The sequence below is a fragment of the Camelus ferus genome, chromosome 6 (genome assembly GCF_009834535.1).
Source record: "Camelus ferus isolate YT-003-E chromosome 6, BCGSAC_Cfer_1.0, whole genome shotgun sequence".
NCBI classification, from domain to species: domain Eukaryota; kingdom Metazoa; phylum Chordata; class Mammalia; order Artiodactyla; family Camelidae; genus Camelus; species Camelus ferus.
The window spans coordinates 35,373,695-35,395,183 of record NC_045701.1 but is presented as its reverse complement, the minus strand read 5'-3'; the positions used below and the strand labels follow the sequence as shown (position 1 = coordinate 35,395,183).

The 21,489-nt window shown below is 33.3% G+C and overlaps 1 long non-coding RNA gene across 1 annotated transcript in view; it reads right to left on the bottom strand.

Moving 5' to 3' along the window:
- The window catches only part of LOC116664206, a 260,804-nt gene extending 240,835 nt beyond the window's left edge, over positions 1-19,969 (bottom strand). Inside the window, exon 1 of the long non-coding RNA XR_004320601.1 lies at positions 19,455-19,969. This is a non-coding gene — a long non-coding RNA (uncharacterized LOC116664206). The remainder of the gene's footprint in view (positions 1-19,454) is intronic.
- Positions 19,970-21,489: the final 1,520 nt, after the last annotated feature.

Sequence of the window (21,489 nt, the reverse complement as noted above, 5' to 3'; positions counted from 1 at the left end):
GACCAGCAGTACCAGTCTCACCTGGGAGTTTTTAGGAATGTAAGTTCTTGGGCCATACCTCAGACTTAATGAACATCTAGGGGTGAAGCCCAGTTATCTGTATTTTAAAATATCCTTAGGCATACACCAAAGTTTGAGAACTACTGCCCGAGGGAAATACAATTTTACCATATTCTCTTCCAGTAAAATATAACAAAAAACTTTTAATTCACAATTTTGTTTCTTCTTTTTTTGTGCTTTTTTGTAATGTTACTTTATGTGCTTTTAAGTAATATCACTAAAAGGCTGGTGCAGAATTCTTAAAACATTAAGCATAAACAGTATTTGAATCACTAACATTTAACTTCAAGGTTTTCCTAAAAGTATTTCTGGCTTTCTGAAAAGTGACATATATACGTTTCCACCTTTGAAAGAACAAAATCATTAATTGTATATTCCGAAACATCAACTAATTGGCTACCTTAAGGAGTATTTGTGAAAAATAAACACATGCTAATGCATATTTGGAATAGGAAAATGTCACCAACACCAATGGGGCAATTATAATTTGGCCTTCAACAGCATATTTTTAAGAGTGATGTGTACCACAACCTGAGAGTAAGTCAGATATTAATTCAGAGTCACACAAAAGAAGAATGAGATAGATTACAGTTATTCATCTTCATTTGTGCTTTAGGTATTTCTGTTGCCCTTTAAGGCAATCACCTAGTAGATGTTTCTATAAATAATAATTAATGATGGTGACAAATTATGCCTGGCTTCACTGTAGATAACTAAGACCATGCAATAATAATATTGTAAAAAAAAAAAAAAAAAAGGTATTCATTTGCAGGCAACTCTCATGAACAAATAGGACAGATACATAGACATGATATTACTAAGAGTGGAGAAGTAACCAGCCAGAGAGAATATTTAGAAAGAAATTGGTGGCATTGGTAAGATACCCTAAGGAACTGTTATAAGAATTTTCTTTACCTCTAGACATTAAATCAATTTTATTTTCATATAAAAAGATATGGAGCTCATAAAAAATTAAATCATTAGTAATTTTACAGTGGTATACCTGAAAGTTCTGACAGCCACTGTGGTAGCTTAGAACTATATTCCTTTGCCAGCTAAAATATTAATAGAACATTGACTAACTATCTTTTTCATGGTCTATAAGGCCCAGAAGTTATTATGAAATTCAGCTTTGCCTTCAGGGGATTTGGTTTAGTTACTATACCAGCAGGTAGTTTTTGCGTATTTGCTTTCTGAAGGATGGATAATTTTTGAAGCAAAGGCAGAGAAGTCCTAATAAATCATATCTTTATGAAATATTCATTACACCTGTATACTCTTTACAAGGCTTCTGTCAGAGAAATTAAAATAAAGAATGATTAAAAAAACATTTAGTAGCAAGTTGACAAGGTACTTTATAAAGCTAGAGGAGTTTGAGGTTCTAACTAGAAAAGTTTTCAAAAGAAATTCTGGCCACTCTTATTCAACAAGTAGAATAAAAATGAAATCAAAAAGCAAAGGAGCCCAGATATTGCTAAATTGTCTTTTTCAGAGCTGCATTATTTCCTGCTACTCTCTTTTGGACATTATCATTTTTACCAGAGGATTTCTAATGTTTACTACTCAGATCTGATGATCTGCTGAACACAAAAAATTGGTAAATGTGGACTTTAGGTCCAAAAGACCCTCAGTTCAGGCCAAAAAAAGCAAGTTGATATGATATATCTTAACATCATATGTGGTATTTAGAGCATAGATTCTAGAGCCTTACTGCCTGGGTCCAAATTTCAGCTCCAATAACTAATTTGGCTTCTCTCTGCTGTCATTTCCTCACTTGTTAAATGGAAATGTTATTAGATATCTCACTCATGTGGTTGTTTTAAGTATTAAATGATTTAATAAATGCTAAGTGCTAATAAAAGAACAAAAATTAATACCACAAATCTTGATTATTCTAAAGGATAAAAAAACACTATGTAGGAATTCTAGATAAATTGATGAGTGTACTTGATTTGTGTATTTTAAATCTCATTTAATCTCACATGTCTATAGCTAACAGCACTCATGGCTTTTGGTGAGACAGAGATGAAACACATTACACGTATGTCACTCCCATCCTTCGTTCTAAGATCATCTTAAATGGCTAACCTATGGACTTTAGGCCTAAAGTCCCTGGCTGTGTGAAATAACACCCCATTTTTTTTTTCTGGTTGGTGCCAGTGCATCATTGTCCAGCTTTCAGCCAGTCTCTCTCAAAGGATATGGGTTCTCACTAAAGCAATTTTCACATTCTTAAGATTCATTTCTGGATAATTAATGACTGTCTTACCACCACTCCATTTTAAATAGCTCATGTGCATCCTGCTGAGAAACTCTATTTGGGCACAGAAATTAATGATGCAGACCATTTTATTTCTCCCAAGTGCAAGGGTCTATGAGAAATAAAAGGATGGTGCTGACAGACAAAGTAAGTTTTAGTATCACAACTGCTGTGGAATATTTCATAAAGCTTCATTTGTCTTAGTGGTGTAGTTGCTTCTGACAGTTCATCATAATTGTTGTGGAAAAGTTAAAGGCAGGAAAAAGAATCATTGTAGATCTGAAAATGAAGACTATTGAAAGCAGAATTTTATATTATAGGTAGAATATGGCAAACATAAGAAAGAAATTCTCATCTTTTTAGAAAAATGGAAAGGTAACATTGATGAAGATTAGATCCTATATTTCATGCTATTTTTTCAAAGCAGCATTTTTGACCCAAAGTTATCTAAAGTGAAATCAGAGACATAGATGCTGCCGACAAATTCTTCCTGCAGGTTCAGAGGAAGCTCAAAGCAGTGGGTTTAAAGCACAATACTATGATGTTCGTTGTCACCTTGAGCTACAAACAATATTTAAACTGAAGCAAATCAAAATGTTATATCCTCTCTGCTATTTCAATTGTCTCTTTGGGACTGCATTAAGGTCTAAAGTAAAAGGAGAAGAAAGTGGGATTTCATAGGAGCCATTATCCTAAATTATAGGTATGTGTGATTAAATGAAAAAATACTGAAGTGCGGAGATCTCAATCTTAAGCCACGATGCCAAACTCGCTGCACTGTACTAGACAAACCTTAGCCATGTTATTTTAGCTAAAAATGGTGTTTATATAAACTACAATACTGAGTCAGTAACATTTATGTGGCTCTATTGTTTATTAAGCATTATCTTCAGTCCTTCTTAGGACTATGGTGAGTGTAAAATAACTGATATGAATAACATTTGATAAGCATACAATTTATACATTTGTTGGCTGACACCAATGATTATCATTTTCCCTCACATCATCAGATCTGGATACGTTTGTTTGAAACTAATTAGAATAGATGCTGAAGCATTTAACTGTAGGAAACCTGTGTTTTAGGCTTTTGTTCATGCCAACTCCCATACACAAATTTCTAACAACATTCTTACAACATCGGTTGGACTATTTTCATATGTTAATTCTATGACTTACTCAAGAGACTTAGTTTTACAAAATTAGCCTCAAATTTTTTCTTTGCCATTGATTTTTTTTAATGTTGTCTTTTAAGTTGCAGAACAAAGTTATATCTAGAATAGAATTTTCCCATGAATGTTATTCACTGGTTGTGAAAAGGAGCGTTTAGTGATGTGACCACTTAAATGTAAAACATAGAGAATAAATATTGACAAAAAGGCAACAAAATTGTGGTTCAGCTGTTAATCACTATTTTCATAATTTTTCCTTAAAAAATGACTAGAGATTCTACATTCATGAGAAAATACGTTCATTTACAATCTGGCCCAGACCAGTGTGAATGGCTTTCCTTTCATACCTCTGAACTTAGAATAGAAAAAAACATATAAATAAATAAAGATAGATAGATAGATAGCATTTACATTGTATTAAGTATTATAAATAATCTAGAGATGATTTAAAGTATACAGGGGCATGTGTATAGCTTACGTGCAAACATTATGCCATTTTGTATAAGGGATTTGAGCATCCATGGATTTTGGAACCAATCCACCGAAGATATGGAGGGACAACTGTAGGCAGTTTTCAGAATTATATGGTTGAGTCTAAGATCTATATATATGATTGCTGACAAAGAACATTTTTTTAGGTAAACTAGGAAAGGATTCTGTTCCTAATCTTTATTGTGAAAGAGCCATCAGGGGTAAGTAACTAAATTTTTATTACATAGTGTTAATTTTCATTCTCTTATTTATTAATGTATCTTTAAAAAATGCCCATAGATGAGTTTATTAATTGCTCAAAATAAACCTAAATTCAGTTCAAGGCAAACTGTGTCTCTGGAATATCAATTATCACTTATTATATAGAAGGGATAATAGAAAATGCCAGCTTTCTCATTTATTTGTTTTACTTCAGTGACTTTCAACCTTTTTTTTTTTAAAACAGTGTGTATTTTAAGCATAAGTCCAGACAACATCCAGCACAACATTTGGTTTAAAACCCAGATTTATAATGACTTTATCTCTCAACCAGCCAAAGGCTAGTTGCTGGTGTCTGCCATTGTGCATATGGTCTCCGCAACTCCCGACTGAGAAAACATGCGTGAAAGCATTTTTCTGCCTGAGATTATATTAAAAATCCATACCTGTGCTAGCAGCATGAGTTCAAGTTGATTATTGTTCTAAATCTGTGACTCCCCATTTATCCTCCTAAAGATATAAATGCTTGCTTTTCAAAAGGCCACATGCATAGAAATTATTATGAAGGCAAGATTTAGTAACAATAATATGCATAGCACTCCACTGAGATTGAATTTGAACACTCACATGAAGCTCTCTTAAAATATGTGGAGCAGAACGCATAAGAGAGGCCCAAAGCATATAACTGCACACGAGCATTGCTGCCGTGGCCCCGTCTACTCTGATACCATCGACATCAATGTTATGGAAGTTTCCAGGGAAGATTCGCCACATATTGCCTTGATATGCTTTTGTTGCTACATTTTACTCTAAAAGGTTAAATAACCCTCCATGTGATAACAAAAGTAAGCATGAGAAGGAAAACCCTCAGAAATAGTGAAAGTGGATAAAGTAAATCCAAATGAAGAACTTTTTTTAAAAGGTACTTGTACAAAAATTCAGGTTGGAAAAGCATTCTGGAAGTTGATTAAAACCACATCTACATTTCTTGAATTGTGATCCTGGCCTAAAACTTCCACGTTGGGAGACGTTTTTCATTGAGGAGGCAGCCTACTCGATTTTTCAGAACTGTAATTTACAGGAAGTTCAGATTTTGCACTCAACCAAGATCTGAATGCTTACCCATCAGTTTTAGTAGCCAAACTCCATATCCAATTGCTCTAGCACACAACATGCTTTCAAATGCTCTATGACCATATGCACATCACTGCACCTATGTCTTTTCATAGCAAACTATCTCTAATGCTCATCTTCCAAAGCTTCTAGATCTTGCACCAAATATCAATTATACTTAAGACACTTCATCTGTCAAAGTTCATCTTAAGATGTTTCAAAAGTTGGATTTTCCCTCCTTATTTTGGGAGATAATTATTCTATTCTATTACAGGTAATTCATTTTTATTATATCACTATATGTGCATCAAAATACCATCTGAAGCATTGAGTTCTCCTATACTAGAAGTATTCATGTAAAAACCTGATATGATGTTAAGTAAAAGATTCAAATATGGAACTTATGGCATGTTCCTAAGGTCTATTATTAATAAAGGCCTACAATATGGATAATTTTACACACGGCTTTTTCATTCAACTTCATATTTGTGAACTATGTCTGTAGTTTTCTGTGTAGTAGATATGATTTTCTCATTCATTTTATGAATATACAAAAATCTATCCCTTCTATTTTTAATGGGTACATGGATGTTACTAGTTTAATGGTATAAATAGCACTGCTACGAGTATTTATTTACATGCCTTTGCATATGGATTTAGTAATTTCTGTTGGCGGCATACCTTAGAAGTAGAATTGTGGGATGCCATGGTATGAGTATACTGCCCAAGAGTCTGCCAAAGTTACTGAGCAAATTTATAGGCCCAGCAGGGTAGGACTGAGGTATTATATTAGTCATAACAGCAGCAACCTGAAACCTATAATGTCCCCTATAGACTTTTCTTTTTTGCTCATTTAACCATACTGGAGAAATAATCAGGATAGTGGAACAAAACTTCTCCAGCAAGGCATTCAGGCCAATGAAGCATCTGTCAGCTTCAACAAATGGCTTTTAAGGTACCCCTGAGTATCTGTGATTATCTAAATGACACATAATAACACAAATGAAAAATAGAGCGTGAAAGTTCAACAGTATGGTTTCAGGTTCAGTGACATAAATATGTTTTTTTTTTTTTTTTTTATTTAAAGGTATAGAATTTAACCTTTTACTGCCTCTTAGCATTTCATAGCAAAACTTTCAGAATCAGATGCACCAGACTGAGGCCCAGTCTCGTACTTACAAGCTAGGTAAACGAGCTATTTAGGATTTCCAGTTCAGGAATTACAAGCAAGTAAGACTTCTTAGATATTACTTCAAGATGACAATATTTACCACACAAATTATTACAATAACCAATGAGATAATTTATATGGACTACTTTTTGAAATTTTATAACCATAGACAGATGTTCTCTTGTATTCTTTGTGGAACCAAGGAAACAGTCGTACATAATACAACAATGTAAATATTATAGTTTCTCAAGCTTTTATTTTTCTGACTGCTCTGGTCAATTTTTTAGAAAGGAGGGAGAAGAAATGTGAATCTGCCTGAAAAAAATTAAGTCTTGGAAGATGTAATTGTCAACAGCTTATTCAGAAAGGAAAAAAAAATTATAATCAATGACTGAGTGCAGTTCATGAGATGATACAGCCCATCTTCACTTTCCATGATTAACAGATTTCTTCCCATATAATGAGGCGAAGGTGAAATTTAATAAAATGAGGTAAATGATCTACAAGGAGACACACACCAAGTGCACACAGGCCTGTAACCAAATGCGTGTGTCCACAGTGAACAGTGTGAATCAGGAAGGTGGGAGACAAAGACACGTGACATTTACTCCTCCTGCTATCTTCTCACTTGTAGAGTCTAACTGAAAACCATCTTCTCTAGGGTAAATGAGTAAAACTCAGTTTTGGATTGTGTTATTAATCACTTCACCAAGAGCATCTGAAACTCTGTCTGAAAATGTTTTAATGCTCAAAATAAATGATATTACTTTTATAGCTTAATCTCCTGAAGTCAATTAAAGCCTTCCCTCCAGACTGACACTTTGAACATTAGAATCAACACTGCTGTCCTTCAAGCATCAACATTAGCCTGCGGTGCAGCAAACTGCTGATGGCTAATAAAGCGTAATGTTCAGCTGCTACCTGAGGGAGGGCAGGATTTGGAATTGCCACATCAACCCACAACTACATTTTCATTTTTGGGAACAAGTTGCATTACTTAAAAATTAAAATATTTTCATTTCTGTCATTTTCATATCTAGACTACTTCTGCTTATTCAAAAACTGAATATATGACTCAGTTATACATGTGAATGTAACTCATTAAAATTCTTACAATGTGTATATGGAGTTTAATCTGAGAGGGATCATTGATTAGGAAATAGTTAATAATTTGTAATAGGAGTTACCCCATCTCAATTGCTGAGCCAAAGTTCATTAAGTATATTGGCTAGTTTGTAGTTACCATGCAAAGCCTCCATAAGAGAATACCACAAATGGAATCTAATACCATTACACACAGAGGATAGACAGCTGCAGGCAAGTAGATAAATGGATGGATAGAAAGGTAGGTAGGTAGTTAGGTAGGTAGACAGATAGAACGAATGAATGAATGAACAAACTGTGGGCAAGTAGATAAATGGATGGATGGATGGATGGATACATAGGAAGATAGATAGATACAAATGATGTACTCTATTAAAATCCACATTCCATTATTTTTAGAGTGAGATACCTTCTCCCTGAAGGTGCAAACAATGTTTTCCTAGTAGTTACCATAAAATCTATTCTAAAAATATTCTTTATATTGATGATAAATTTAATCAATAAATAATTAATGTCCTCTGAACAATCTTTCAATATGTCATTGTTTTTGGAAATGTGTGTTATAAATGGCTTCCTAAAAAATAACTTTTGTGTAATATTTTAGGGGGTGGAAGCCAAAGGTAGACAGTAAGGACAGATAGAATATTCTAATGCGAAGTCCAAAGCTAGAGGAAAGGCAAACCTGTAAAAGAAACAGCTTAGAGATTGAAAAAGAAAAATGATTTGTGTCCAGATGAAAAATAACAATATCAGACACAGCAATATAGAGAATAAATAGTTTTTGTCTTCTAATTGGAGTATTTTGTCCATTTAAGTTCAATGCAGTTATTAATATACTAGGATTTTGTAGTAACCTATAATGAAAAAGAATATGAAAACAAATGCCTGTGTGTATATATATATATATATATATATATATATATATATATATGACTGAAACATTATGCCATACACCATAAATTGACACATTGTAAACTGACTGTACTTCAATAAGAGAAAGAAAGAAAGAAAGAAAGAAAGAAAGAAAGAAAGAAAGAAAGAAAGAAAGAAAGAAAAGAAAGAAAGAAAAGAAAGAAAGAAAGAAAGAAAGTCAGTCAGTCAGTCTACAAATAATAAATGGTGGAGAGGGTGTGGAGAAAAAGGAACCCCACTGTTGGTGGGAATGTAATTTAGTGTATCCACTATGGAGAACAGTATGGAGGTTCCTTAAAAACCTAAAAATAGAGTTACCTTATGATCCAGCAATCCCATTCCTAGGCATATATCCAGAGAAAACTCTAATTCAAAAATATACATGCACCCCAATATTCATAGCAGCATTATTTGCAATAGCCAAGACATGAAAACAACCTAAATGTCCATTGACAGATGACTATATAAAGAAGCTGTGGTATAATTTATACAATACTAATACTACTCAGCCATAAAGAATGAAATAATGCCATCTGCAACAACATGGATGGACCTGGAGACCAACAGTCTAAGTGAAGGAAGCCAGAAAGAGAAAGAAAAATATATGGTATCACTCATATGTGAAATATTAAAAAAAAGACAAAGAAACTTATTTACAAAACAAAAACAGACTCATAGACATAGAAGACACACTTACGGTTACCAGGTAGGAAAGTGGGTAGGAAGGGATAAATTAGGAGTTCAATATTTGCAGATATTAACTACTGTATCTAAAATAAATAAATGATAAGCTTCTTCTGTATAGCACAGAGAACTATATTCAATATCTTGTAGTAATCTATAATAAAAAATATTAAAATGAATATATGTATGACTGAAACATTACATTGTACACCAGGAATTGACACAACATTGTAAAGTGACTATACTACAATAAAAAAAATAGGCCCCACTATATAGCACATGGAATTATATTCTATATCTTATAATAACCTATGATAGAAAATATGTGTGTGTGTGTATTACTGAATCACTTTGTTGTATACCTGAAACTAGCATAACATTATAAATTAACTATACTTCAATAAAAAAAACCTAAAAAATTTAAAAAGGAAGTTAAGATAAAATGGTTAAGCAGTATATATAATCAAAAATGCATGTTTCAAATTATTATAGGATACTCCTATCCCAATTATTAAAAAAGCAAATATATATATATAATGTACATTTTATATATAAATTTACATCTATATGTATGATTGTGTATATACACATACAAAATTAATGGTAAAATTTATAGCATGTAGTATGTGCTGCTTCTGCTGTTGCTATAGCTACCTGGTGATTAGTTTTCTTGGCTAGTGTTTGAGCCTGAAGGCTGAAGGAAGGTGAGCAGGAATACTGCATTAGAAATCAGTAATTCCAAGAACCAGGAGAATTGGCAAGACACTAGTTTCTCTCTGCCTTCAGTCCCATCACTTGCCACCCCTCAGCAAAATTTGGTAGAGGACTAGGGTGTGGAGAATTTCTATTTTGAGATAATTGTTGTTGCTTTGAGTTTTCCAGATATGCCAATCAATCCCTCTGCCTCAGTCATTACCATTAGATCGATTGATCTCTTCTTCACCTGCTTGATTTTCTGTCCCTGGAAGGCCTTCACTTCCACCAATTTTTGCAACCAGAAGCTACTGTAGCTTGCTATTAAACTAGGAAGAGCTCTGCTTGCTGATTAGCAATTTATCAAGGCTTTAGTGTACACAGCTCACAAATAATCATAGATTTATACGACTTTAAGATTATGCAGATTTTTCTTGGTCTTCTCTTTCCCCATCCTCAACTGGAAGTGGAAGCCTAACCATTTTTCTTTGTTACGTTCTTTTGCATTTAATAGACACACACACACTCCCACAGTCAGTCTCTAGTGCATTTAAGTATCCTTTTGCTTTCCCATAATTTCAATCTTCATCCATCTTTCAACACTGAAATTTTTAATACTGAATTATCCTTTTATGCCAACACTCTTAACAGATATCTAATTAATGTATGTCTTCATATATATATAACAGATACATAAATCTGGATTCTATTGACTGAAATAACAATGTATTTATAATCCTCCAAAAATCATTTGATAGAATTAAATATTTAAACTTCTGTTTATTCTGTTTATGAAACTTTACTTCTCAAGAATGAACATAGAGCTGATCGAAGAATTCAGCAAGTTAGCAGGTTACAAGATTAACGTTGAAAACTCAGTTTCATTTCTTTACACTAATGATGAATCAACAAAAAAAGAAAGTAAAGAAACAAACCCCTTTAAAATAGCATCCAAAGTAAGAAAACACCTAGGAATAAATCTAACCAAGGAGGTGAAAGAATTATACAGAAAAAACTATAAACCATTGATGAAGGAAATTAAAGAAGACTTTAAAAAATGGAAAGATATCCCACGCTTCTGGATTGGAAGAATCAATATTGTTAAAATGGTCACACTGCCCAAGGCAATCTATAGATTTAATGCAATCCCTATCAAATTACCCAGAACATATTTCACAGAACTAGAACAAATCATAATAAAATTTATATGGAACCACAAAAGACCTACAATTGCCAAAGCATTACTGGAGAAAAAGAAAGAAGCTAGAGGAATAACTCTCCCAGACTTCAGACAATACTATAGAGCTACAGTCATCAAGACAGCATGGTATTGGTACAAAAACAGACATATAGACCAATGGAACAGAACAGAGAGCTCAGAAATGAACCCACAAACTTTTGGTCAACTAATCTTGAACAAAGGAGGCAAGAATATACAATGGAATAAAGACAGTCTCTTCAGCAAATGATGTTGAGCATGTAAATCAATGAAGCTAGAACACTCCCTTACACCATACAAAAAAATAAACTCAAAATAGATCAAAGACTTAAACATAAGATAAGATACAATAAACCTCCTAGAAGAAAATATAGGCAAAACATTATCTGACATACACCTCAAAAATGTTCTCCTAAGACAGTCTACCCAAGCAATAGAAATAAAAGCAAGAATAAACATATGGGACCTAATGAAACTTACAAGCTTCTGCACAGCAAAGGAAACCAAAAGTAAAACAAAATGACAACCTACGGAATGGGAGAAAATTTTTGTAAATGAAACCAACAAAGGCTTGATCTCCAGAATACATAAGCAGCTCATATGACTTAATAAGAAAAAAACAAACAACCCAATCTAAAAATGGGCAGAAGACCTAAACAAGCAATTCTCCAAGGAAGAAATGCAAATGATCAATAGGCACATGAAAAAATGCTCAATATCACTAATTATCAGAGAAATGCAAATCAAAACTACAATGAAGTATCACCTCACACCAGTCAGAATGGCCATCATTCAAAAGTCCACAAACAATAAATGCTGGAGAGGCTGTGGAGAAAAGGGAACCCTCCTACGCTGCTGGTGGGAATGCAGTTTGGTGCAGCCACTGTGGAAAACAGTATGGAGATTCCTCAAAAGACTAGGAATAGACTTACCATATGACCCAGGAATCCCACTCCTGGGCATATATCCAGAAGGAATCCTACTTCAAAAAGACACCTGCCCCCCAATGTTCATAGCAGCACAATTTACAATAGCCAAGACATGGAAACAGCCTAAATGTCCATCAACAGATGACTGGATAAAGAAGATGTGGTGTATTTATATAATGGAATACTATTCAGCCATAAAAACCGACAACATAACTCCATTTGCAGCAATATGGATGTCCCTGGAGAATGTCATTCTAAGTGAAGTAAGCCAGAAAGAGAAAGAAAAATACCATATGAGATCACTTATGTGTGGAATCTAAAAAAAAAAAAGAAAACAAAACAAACAAAAAAACACATAAATACAAAACAGAAACAGACTCATAGACATAGAATACAAACTTGTGGTTGCCAAGAGAGCAGGGGGTGGGAAGGGACAGACTGAGATTTCAAAATGTAGAATAAATAAACGAGATTATACTGTACAGCACAGGGAAATATATACAAGATCTTGTGGTAGCTCACAGCAAAAAAAAAATGTGACAATGAATATATGTATATTCATGTATAACTGAAAAATTGTGCTCTACACTGAAATTTGACACAGCATTGTAAAATGACTATTACTCAATAAAAAAAAGTAAAAAAAAAAAGAAAAAAGAAGAATGTCCATACATTTTTCCCATGTTAAGTTTCCAGAAGGAGCTTCAAATAATAATTTTTTTCATAGCCAATGGTGAATTTCCCCTGAGAAATATGTATATTATGATAAACAATAATGACATTAATTTCTCAGAAGTTTTAAAAAAATGTTATTTCAGCTAAATATTCAATTATTTTACTTATAAACTGTACTCTTCTTAACAATTGTGTTTTTGAATGAAATTTTGACTGATTAAAAATGGCAGCACAGAATATCAAACCAAAAAATTCACAAAATCCTTAATAGAATTCACTATTTTACAAAGTCCCACTTTTTATACAGTCTATACATAGTATAGGTATTTTAAAGGTATTTTTAGCAGTTGACTTTCTTATTAAATAATCTTTCTATATTTTGATAGGACAATAGTCCAAACCATTGTCTTTCTCTTTCTTCCTACCTGGACCTGGAATACCTGGAAGATATATATGATGGCTGACAAAGATCTCCTGTCTTATGACCATGAAGAAATAAACACACCTGTAAATGACTGAAACAAATATGAACTGATCAGGGACTTTACTACTACCTTAGAGCCACTACATGGGCTTTAGGCTACCTATAATAAGCTCTTCTTATGAGAAATACACATGAGCCACTTTTTATATAAATAATTGGCTGAAGACACTTCTTCACTGATACAAATATTTTAAAACACTGATGAATTAAACATACAAATATGGAAAAATTTTATATCACTTTGTCTGCTGTAAAATTTGAAATTGTTTCTTTATGGATCAGTAAGTCATTTAATGTTCTTTCACTCTTGAGTCCACATTGTAAATTAAAATTATGTCAGCTTTGAAGAATAACCAATTTGAAATTATGATCTAAATTTATACTTGTATTTTGACTAACAGTAAGATTTCTTGTTACTTACTCTATCTGAAGGAATAACATTTATGCAACTTCTAAATACATAGAATAACCTGTCCTCATGAAGGTAGAATATCTAGAATATGTTTAATGCATTTCATTTTTTGAGGAAAAGGACATCTTTAGTAACATTGCCTCAAACATTTAGTTTAAAAAATGAGAGAAGAAATATATTATAGGTTGTTTGGATTTATTCCCAACATGCCAAGTTCTTAGAAGTCATCACTCCTTTCCTTATAATAATAAAAAAAAAAAGCTAAAAAAATGAAAATCAATGATTTTTTTTCTTGGACATATCAGAGAACTGAGAATGCAGAGCAAATATCATGGCAAAATTGAGAGAGACAGGCAAATCAGCCAAGATCTACTTCTTGGGACAGATGTTGCTGAAGCCAAACCTTGCAGAAACGCTTAAGTGGTAATTTTGGCAAATTACTGGAGGCTAAATATGGATTAGTGTGAGGGGAGAAACTCCTGTGGGGAAGTTTTATACATACCCCCGAACTTCCATGGGTTTTATTTCCAAGAACCCCACAAAGTTCTCATGGAAAAGGCTAAGAAAGATTCTTTACAACTCTGACAGGGCAAGGATAAGAGTAATCATATGAAATACAACAAGTGCCTTCTTCATAGCACAGCTCATAGTCCAGGGCAAATGATACAGCACAGCCTTATCACGTCTTGGGGAGGGCAAGCATTTCTCTCTGCTGAATCTTCTTGTCTCATGAGGGGAAATAAAAGACATACTACTGGAGAAATAATTGTAAAGGTCATAACAGTACATAGGTCCACACTAAAGGAGTGAGATTTAATTATAATATTGTAGAATGTTTCCCCTCCCTCATACCTTAAAACTTAAGCCAACAGGACTCCAGTATAATAACTGGGATTACAGCTGAAAGAACTGTTAGAAGCAGACACTCTTTGAGGAAGACTACTTAGGAAAGCCTAAAGTCAAGAGAGGAGACATAAATAAGGAAGCTAGAGGAATCTGAAGCCTCTGAACCTAGAGTTATAGCAAACACTAAATACAGCTCAATTTCTAGCCAGATTAGCATATATCTTCACATTAAAGGTCTATTTACCTCAGTACCTATTACTGATACAACATGTCTGGCTTTCAACAACAACAGCAATAAAATTACAAGGCACGGCAAATCAAGAAAAAAAAAGTACAGGGGGGAGGGTATAGCTCAAGTAGTAGAGCACATGCTTAGCATGCACAAGGTCCTGGGTTCAATCCCCAGTACCTCCTCCATAAAACAAACAAGCAAATAAATAAACCTAATTACCCCTAACCCCCCCAAAAAACAAAATGGCATAAGGTTTAGAAAAAAAAAGAAAAAAAATACAGTCTGAAGAGATAAAGAGATCTTCAGAATAAGATTCCGTGACGATGCACATTTTGTAAGTATCAGACAGGTAATTTAAAAGTACTATGATTAAGAAGTTAATGGGTCTAACGAAAAAAGTAGACAACATGCAAGAACAGATGGGTAATATAAGCAGAGAGATGAAAACTCTAAGAAAGAATCAAAAGGAAATACCAGAAATCAAAAGAACTGTAACAGAAATAAAGAATGTCTTTGATGGGCTCATCAGTAGACCAGACACGGCTGAAGAAAGACTCAGAGAGATTTAAGATAGTTCAAGAGAAATATTTCAAACTAAAATGCCAAGAGCAAAAAAACAAACAAAAAAAAAAACAAAACAAAAAACAAAACAGAACATCCAAGAACTGTGGGAGAACTTGCAAAGTTGTAATATATGAGTAATTGGAATACCAGAAGGAGAAGAGAGAGAGAGGTGAATAAATACCTGAAGCAGTCATCATCAAGAAATTTTAAAACATAAAAACATCAACCAGATCACAGACCCAGGGAGCCCAGAAAATATCCAACATGATTATCATGTCAAAAATGCAACAACTAGGCATAATACATTCTATATACAGAAAATCAAAGATGAGAAAAATCTGAAGAGAAGCCAGAGGAAAAAATACATTACCTGCAGAAGATCAAGGATAAGGATTATCGCCAACTTCTTGTAAGAAAAGCACAAGCAAGAAGAGAGTGGGATGAAGTACTTCAAGTGTTGAAAGAATAAAATCATCAATTTAAAATTCTATGTCTAGTAGAATTATCCCTTAGTGAAGGAGAAATAAAAATTATCAGACAACCAAAAGGTAAGAGAAGTCTCTGCCAGCAATCTCATTCTGCAAACATGTTAACAGAGGTTCTTCAGGCAGAGGGAAAATGATATAGGTCAGAAATTGAATCTGTATAAAGAAAGGAAGTATATCACAGAAGGAATAACTAAGGGTAAAATAAAATATTTTATTTTTATTCTATATTGGTATAACTATAATTGTTTAGAATGCACTGGGTTATTATAGCTGGAAATGGATAAGTGAAATGAATGACAGCAATGTTATAAGAAATGGGAATGAGGAATTGGAAATACTGTTAAAAACATTGTAAACTGACTATACTTCAATAAAAAAAAAATACCTTAACATATGAAGTGGTATATAATGTTATTTGAAGGTGATTTTAGATTAGTTTAAAATGTATATATGGAACTAGTTAAAAATATGTGTTCATATGTTTAAGAGTGACCTTGAGTTTGATGATGAATTTATAATGACAGGCTCAAAAATTTGATCTGTAAAGGAAAAAATTCATAACTCAGGCTTTATTAAAATTTAAAATGTCTATGCTATGAAAGACCCTACCAAGAGAATACAAATACAAGTCACAGATGGGAGATAATAACTACAAAACATACATCTGATAAAGGACTGGTATCTAAAATACACAAAGAACCCGTATCTAAAATACACAAAGAACCCTTAAAACTCAACAACAAGAAAATAATCAACTGGATTTAAAAAATGGACAACGGACCTGAACAGAATCTGCACTAAAGATAAACTGATGGTAAGTAGCACATTAAAAGACACTCAACACAATTTGTCATTACAGAAATGCACACTAAAACAATAGTGAGATACCACTATACACTGATCCAAGTGGCTAAAATTTATAGACTTAAACAATACCAAATCCTGACAATTATGCACAGCAGTAATTATTCTTATTGCCGGAATTTAAAATGGAAGACAGCCTGTCCTTTCTTACAAATCTAAAAACAGTTTCACCATACTCTTCAGCAATCATGAGCCCATATATTTATCCAAATGAAATGAAAACTTAGAGCACATAAAAATGTACACACAAATGCCTACTGCAGAATTTCTTATAATCATCAAAAACTGAGAGCAATTTTAGATGACTTTGAATAGGTTAATTGATAAATTGTGGTACACCCATACAATATAGAATATTATTCAGTAATAAAAAGGAAGAACTCTCAAGCTGCAAGAAGAAATAGATGAATGTTAGATATCTATTGCTGTGAAACAAGTTTCTCTGAAAATGCTACCTACTTTTTGATTCTAACTATATGATATTGCGTAAAAAAGGCAGAATTATTGAGACAGCAAAAAGATCAGCAGTACCAGAGGGGAGGGTAGAAGGAAGAGGATTGAATAGGTGAAACACTGGGAATTTTTTTTAGGAAATTGCAATGATCTCTATGATATTAAAATGGTGGACACGTGACATTATTCCTTTGTCAATATCCATAGAATTTTTGAGCCGGAAGAGTAAACCTCAATTTACAAAATTAAAAAAAAATATCTTTTGGGAAGTAGAGATTGGAAAAGATTGGACAGCAGATTGGAAAGCAGAATTTGACAAACATATAACTATTAAAACGTATGAAACAATCTCACTGAAGTGGGTGACAGAAATAGGCTTAACTAAGTAACTTTGGAATTGAAAGGAGACTGTAAGATTGAAAGCAACAGGAACTGTAGTAAGCAGCACAGTACTCCAGTTAATAAGGTTTTTTCTTTCACAGGGGTACAGCTTCACCATTCTGATAACACTATACATGTATACTGCAAATGAACAATTACATAAATTGGTGGTGGATGGTGGAAGCGAGATCTTTCACTGTTTGAATGAGAGTTTACAAACAAGGTGAGAAAGCTAGAATGAGCCATGTGGTCATGTCTTTAAGTGGAAGACATCAGTATGAATTCATATTTAGCTTAATATAGATATGTATGTTCACATATAGAAATATTTACAATTAGGTGGATACATATGGGCTATATTTCCTTGCTCTGTCAACTGAGAGGGCCTGGGAGCAACAACTCCCCAGAAGCAACAAGCAAACCTAGCATCCATATCTTGGTTATGAATGTAATTCTTTAATAAAAGTTAACACATTAATCAGTTAAATATAGGTCAAAATTGCAATACCATATTTTGTATTTCCAGGATTCTCACAAAAATGTATTTAAACTGTGTTTTCAAAAGCACTTTTCAAGGATAAAAAGGTCATTTTTTCAAGACTATTTCCCCAAACTACTAATCTTCACAAATACCTCCACATTCCCACATGTCTGTTTGCTACCATGAACTACTGAAGAGAGGATAAATAAAATATATGGTGTCACTGAGGAACCTTAGTTTTCAGTAAAATAATCTTTGTTCAAATAAAAATACATGAAAATATCTTGTTAGTATACTGTAAGGAATCACTAAATAAAGATTTTCTTTGAGTAAAATCTCAGTTATTCAATAGGCTATATTCAATGTTACAATCCCTTCTATAAATTTGGCAGGATTTTTAAGGAGAAATGCTTCCTCCAAATTTGGGAAACTTTTTTATCTGATGGTTGGGTTCTAGTTAGATTCTGGTTCTTACCAAAATAGTTCAAGCCAAATGGAAAAATTTTGCAAAACATACAGGCATATGGCATTAATATTAGAATTATGTGTAGAGAGGACTGAAAAACATCCCTTTCGAATTCTAAGTTTTAGACAACTTAGTACACAAATCAATCAAGAATTAATGACCATGTATGAATAAAAAGTAAGTTCTCTCTTAGGGAAGAAAAATCCTATTACCCCCAATATGCCAGGTATTTTCAATGGCTCTACTGAAAAATTTCTCACTTACCTATATAAGCTGAAAAGTTCTGTACAACATGGTAGAGCTCTGAATTGCTATCATAAATTGAGCAAGCTCGTGTCTCAGGCTACACTACCTGGAGACTGATATACTGAGATGGAGAGAATGAGACAGAGCTGGGCATAGCAGAGAAATGTCTACCCTTCATCTCACCACATAAAAAACAAAAGCACAAATCAAGTCCACAGCCTGAAACCTAGCATGCCAAGCATACAGGTTGCCATGCCATACACAAATATATTAAATAAATTAAATATGTGTAACAGAAAAATAAGAGGTTTTTATGAATCTGTTGCCCAAAATTAGGAATTCCTTTTCTCATACATAAAGCAGACAGAGGCTGTTAAGGACACTATAAAAAACACTTCAGTATTTCTGTAACAGTATAGGTTTCTGAAAGCCATAATTATTATTAGAGTTTATTAACTAATCAAACTTGATATCCTCTTTATTTTGGCAAGGAGAGAGAAGAGATAATACCAGGAGTCTGAGGAGATGATCAATATATCTAATACCTATGTATTTCCTTCTTTGGCCCGAAATGTAATTCAGAACAAGATAAATAGAATCAAAATCTGAAGTTGCTGATTTAACGCCTAGATAATAGTGCCCAGACACAACGAGAAAAGATGAAAACCTGTTACCCTCAGCTTGGTTTAAAACTTAACATTTGGCCTGGAATTCTGCCTGAAAAATCCATAATAAGGACAAAAAGTAATCTGGTGTAGCACAAGTGACCTCGCCAATATATGCTGAAAATCTGGTATATAGAACTCTGCTTATTTGAATTGAGTTTTAAAGTTTTTCCTTTAAAAATTATTTACTTACTTCTGTATTGTCATTCCAAGAAACTCCAACCGAAACAGGACAGAGTCACACACAGGAGGTTCACCAACAGCCTTCGCAGGGGGCGTGCCTCCGCTCTGGGCTAGCTCCAAGTAGACGTGAGCATCAATTCTCAGCCAGTATGATGGCATGTGCTAGATCTACGTGCTTGCTTAACGTTTTCCCCATCCTGGTTTTAACCTGTATCATGGAAACAAAAGAAGACAAGGGGAATCAGTTACCAGCTTTACTAGTTGTTCTCTAACTCAGCACAATTGAGACTATAGCTGGGACATTAAGGCTAAAGAGGGGCCCTCAGACTACTTTTCACAATATATACATTTATATATGTCAACATGTATTCACAACACATGGTCATGGTCCAACCCTGGAACACCATGGAGACACCCATCTGAGTTTCTTGAGCTTGGACAGGTCCCACCACATAAGGAGATGATTATATTTACATTACTCTGTGACTATCCTCAAAGGATGATTGAACTACCTTAAGCTAACTCATATATGTGGAATCTTCAAAAAAAAAAAAAAAAGAAGACACAAATAAACTTACTTACAAAACAGAAACAGACTCACAGACATAGTAAACAACTTGTGGCTACCAGAGGGGGAAGCGGATGGGAAGGGATAAAGGGAATATGAGATTTGCAGATACCAACTACTATATATAAACTAGATAAACAATAAGTTTCTACCATAAAACACAAGAAACTGTATTCAATATGTTGTAATAACCTATAATGAAAAAGAATATGAAAAGGAGTATGTGTATGTATGACTGAACCATTATGCTGTACACCAGAAATTGATATAATACTGTAAGCTGACTATACTTCAATAAAAAAAGACAATAGTTTTTTGACTATTCAGCCATAAAAACAGACAACATAGTGCCATTTGCAGCAACATGGATGTTCCTGGAGAATGTCATTCTAAGTGAAGTAAGCCAGAAAGAGAAAGAAAAATACTATATGAGATCACTCATGTGTGGAATCTAAAAAAAAAAAGAAAACAAAACAAACAAAAAAACACATAAATACAAAACAGAAACAGACTCATAGACATAGAATACAAACTTGTGGTTGCCAAGAGGGCAGGGGGTGGGAAAGGACAAATGGGGATTTCAAAATGTAGAATAGATAAACAAGATTATACTGTATAGCACAGGGAAACATATACAAGATCTTATCGTAGCTCACAGCGAAAAAAATGTGACAATGAATATATATATGTTCAGGTATAACTGAAAAATTGTGCTCTACACTGGAATTTGATACAACATTGTAAAATGATTATAACTCAATAAAAAAAGTTTTTAAAAAAGGCAATAGTTTTTTGGTTTTATTTTAATAAGGCAAAATTTTAACTTGAACACATTATATTCCTAGGTAAACATCAGGCCTGGAATTTTTTTTTTTTTAATGAGTTGAATATAAAGAGAGTCAGGAAGAAGACAAATAGAACTACAACTTGAATGTAAAACATAACAGTACTCTAACCCTCCAAATTATGTCTTTGACACATATCACTGCTAATCAAAATGGAAAACAATATATAGAAAATGTGGGGCCCTCCAAAAAAGCTGGTATGATGTTTAGACTAAAACTTGATAAATTATAAGTGCTTTATAAAGGTACTTTTTACTTTTTAAAAATGCAAATAATTCTCTGTATAATCATCCATAACCTTATACTTTATAGATCAGTCATTTACTGGACACATTTCCTAGTTGTAGACATAAAGTGAAAAACTATGGGATTGAGCTACTGCTATGTCACAAATTTGCTTAAGTAAATTCACTTTCTGTGAGCTCCATTTGCTTCATCTATAAAAGATCTAGACCAAATGACCTAAGGTTTTTCCAGCTATAAAATCCCCAAAGCTTAATCTCCAATTTACTTTATGCGTAGGAAAATTTTTTAAAAATGAGTTCTGTCCATCTAATCACTATGGTATAGTCAACCAAAAATTGCACATTTCATATTTATTCTAGGCACTGACAGTAGTTTTCATACACCAT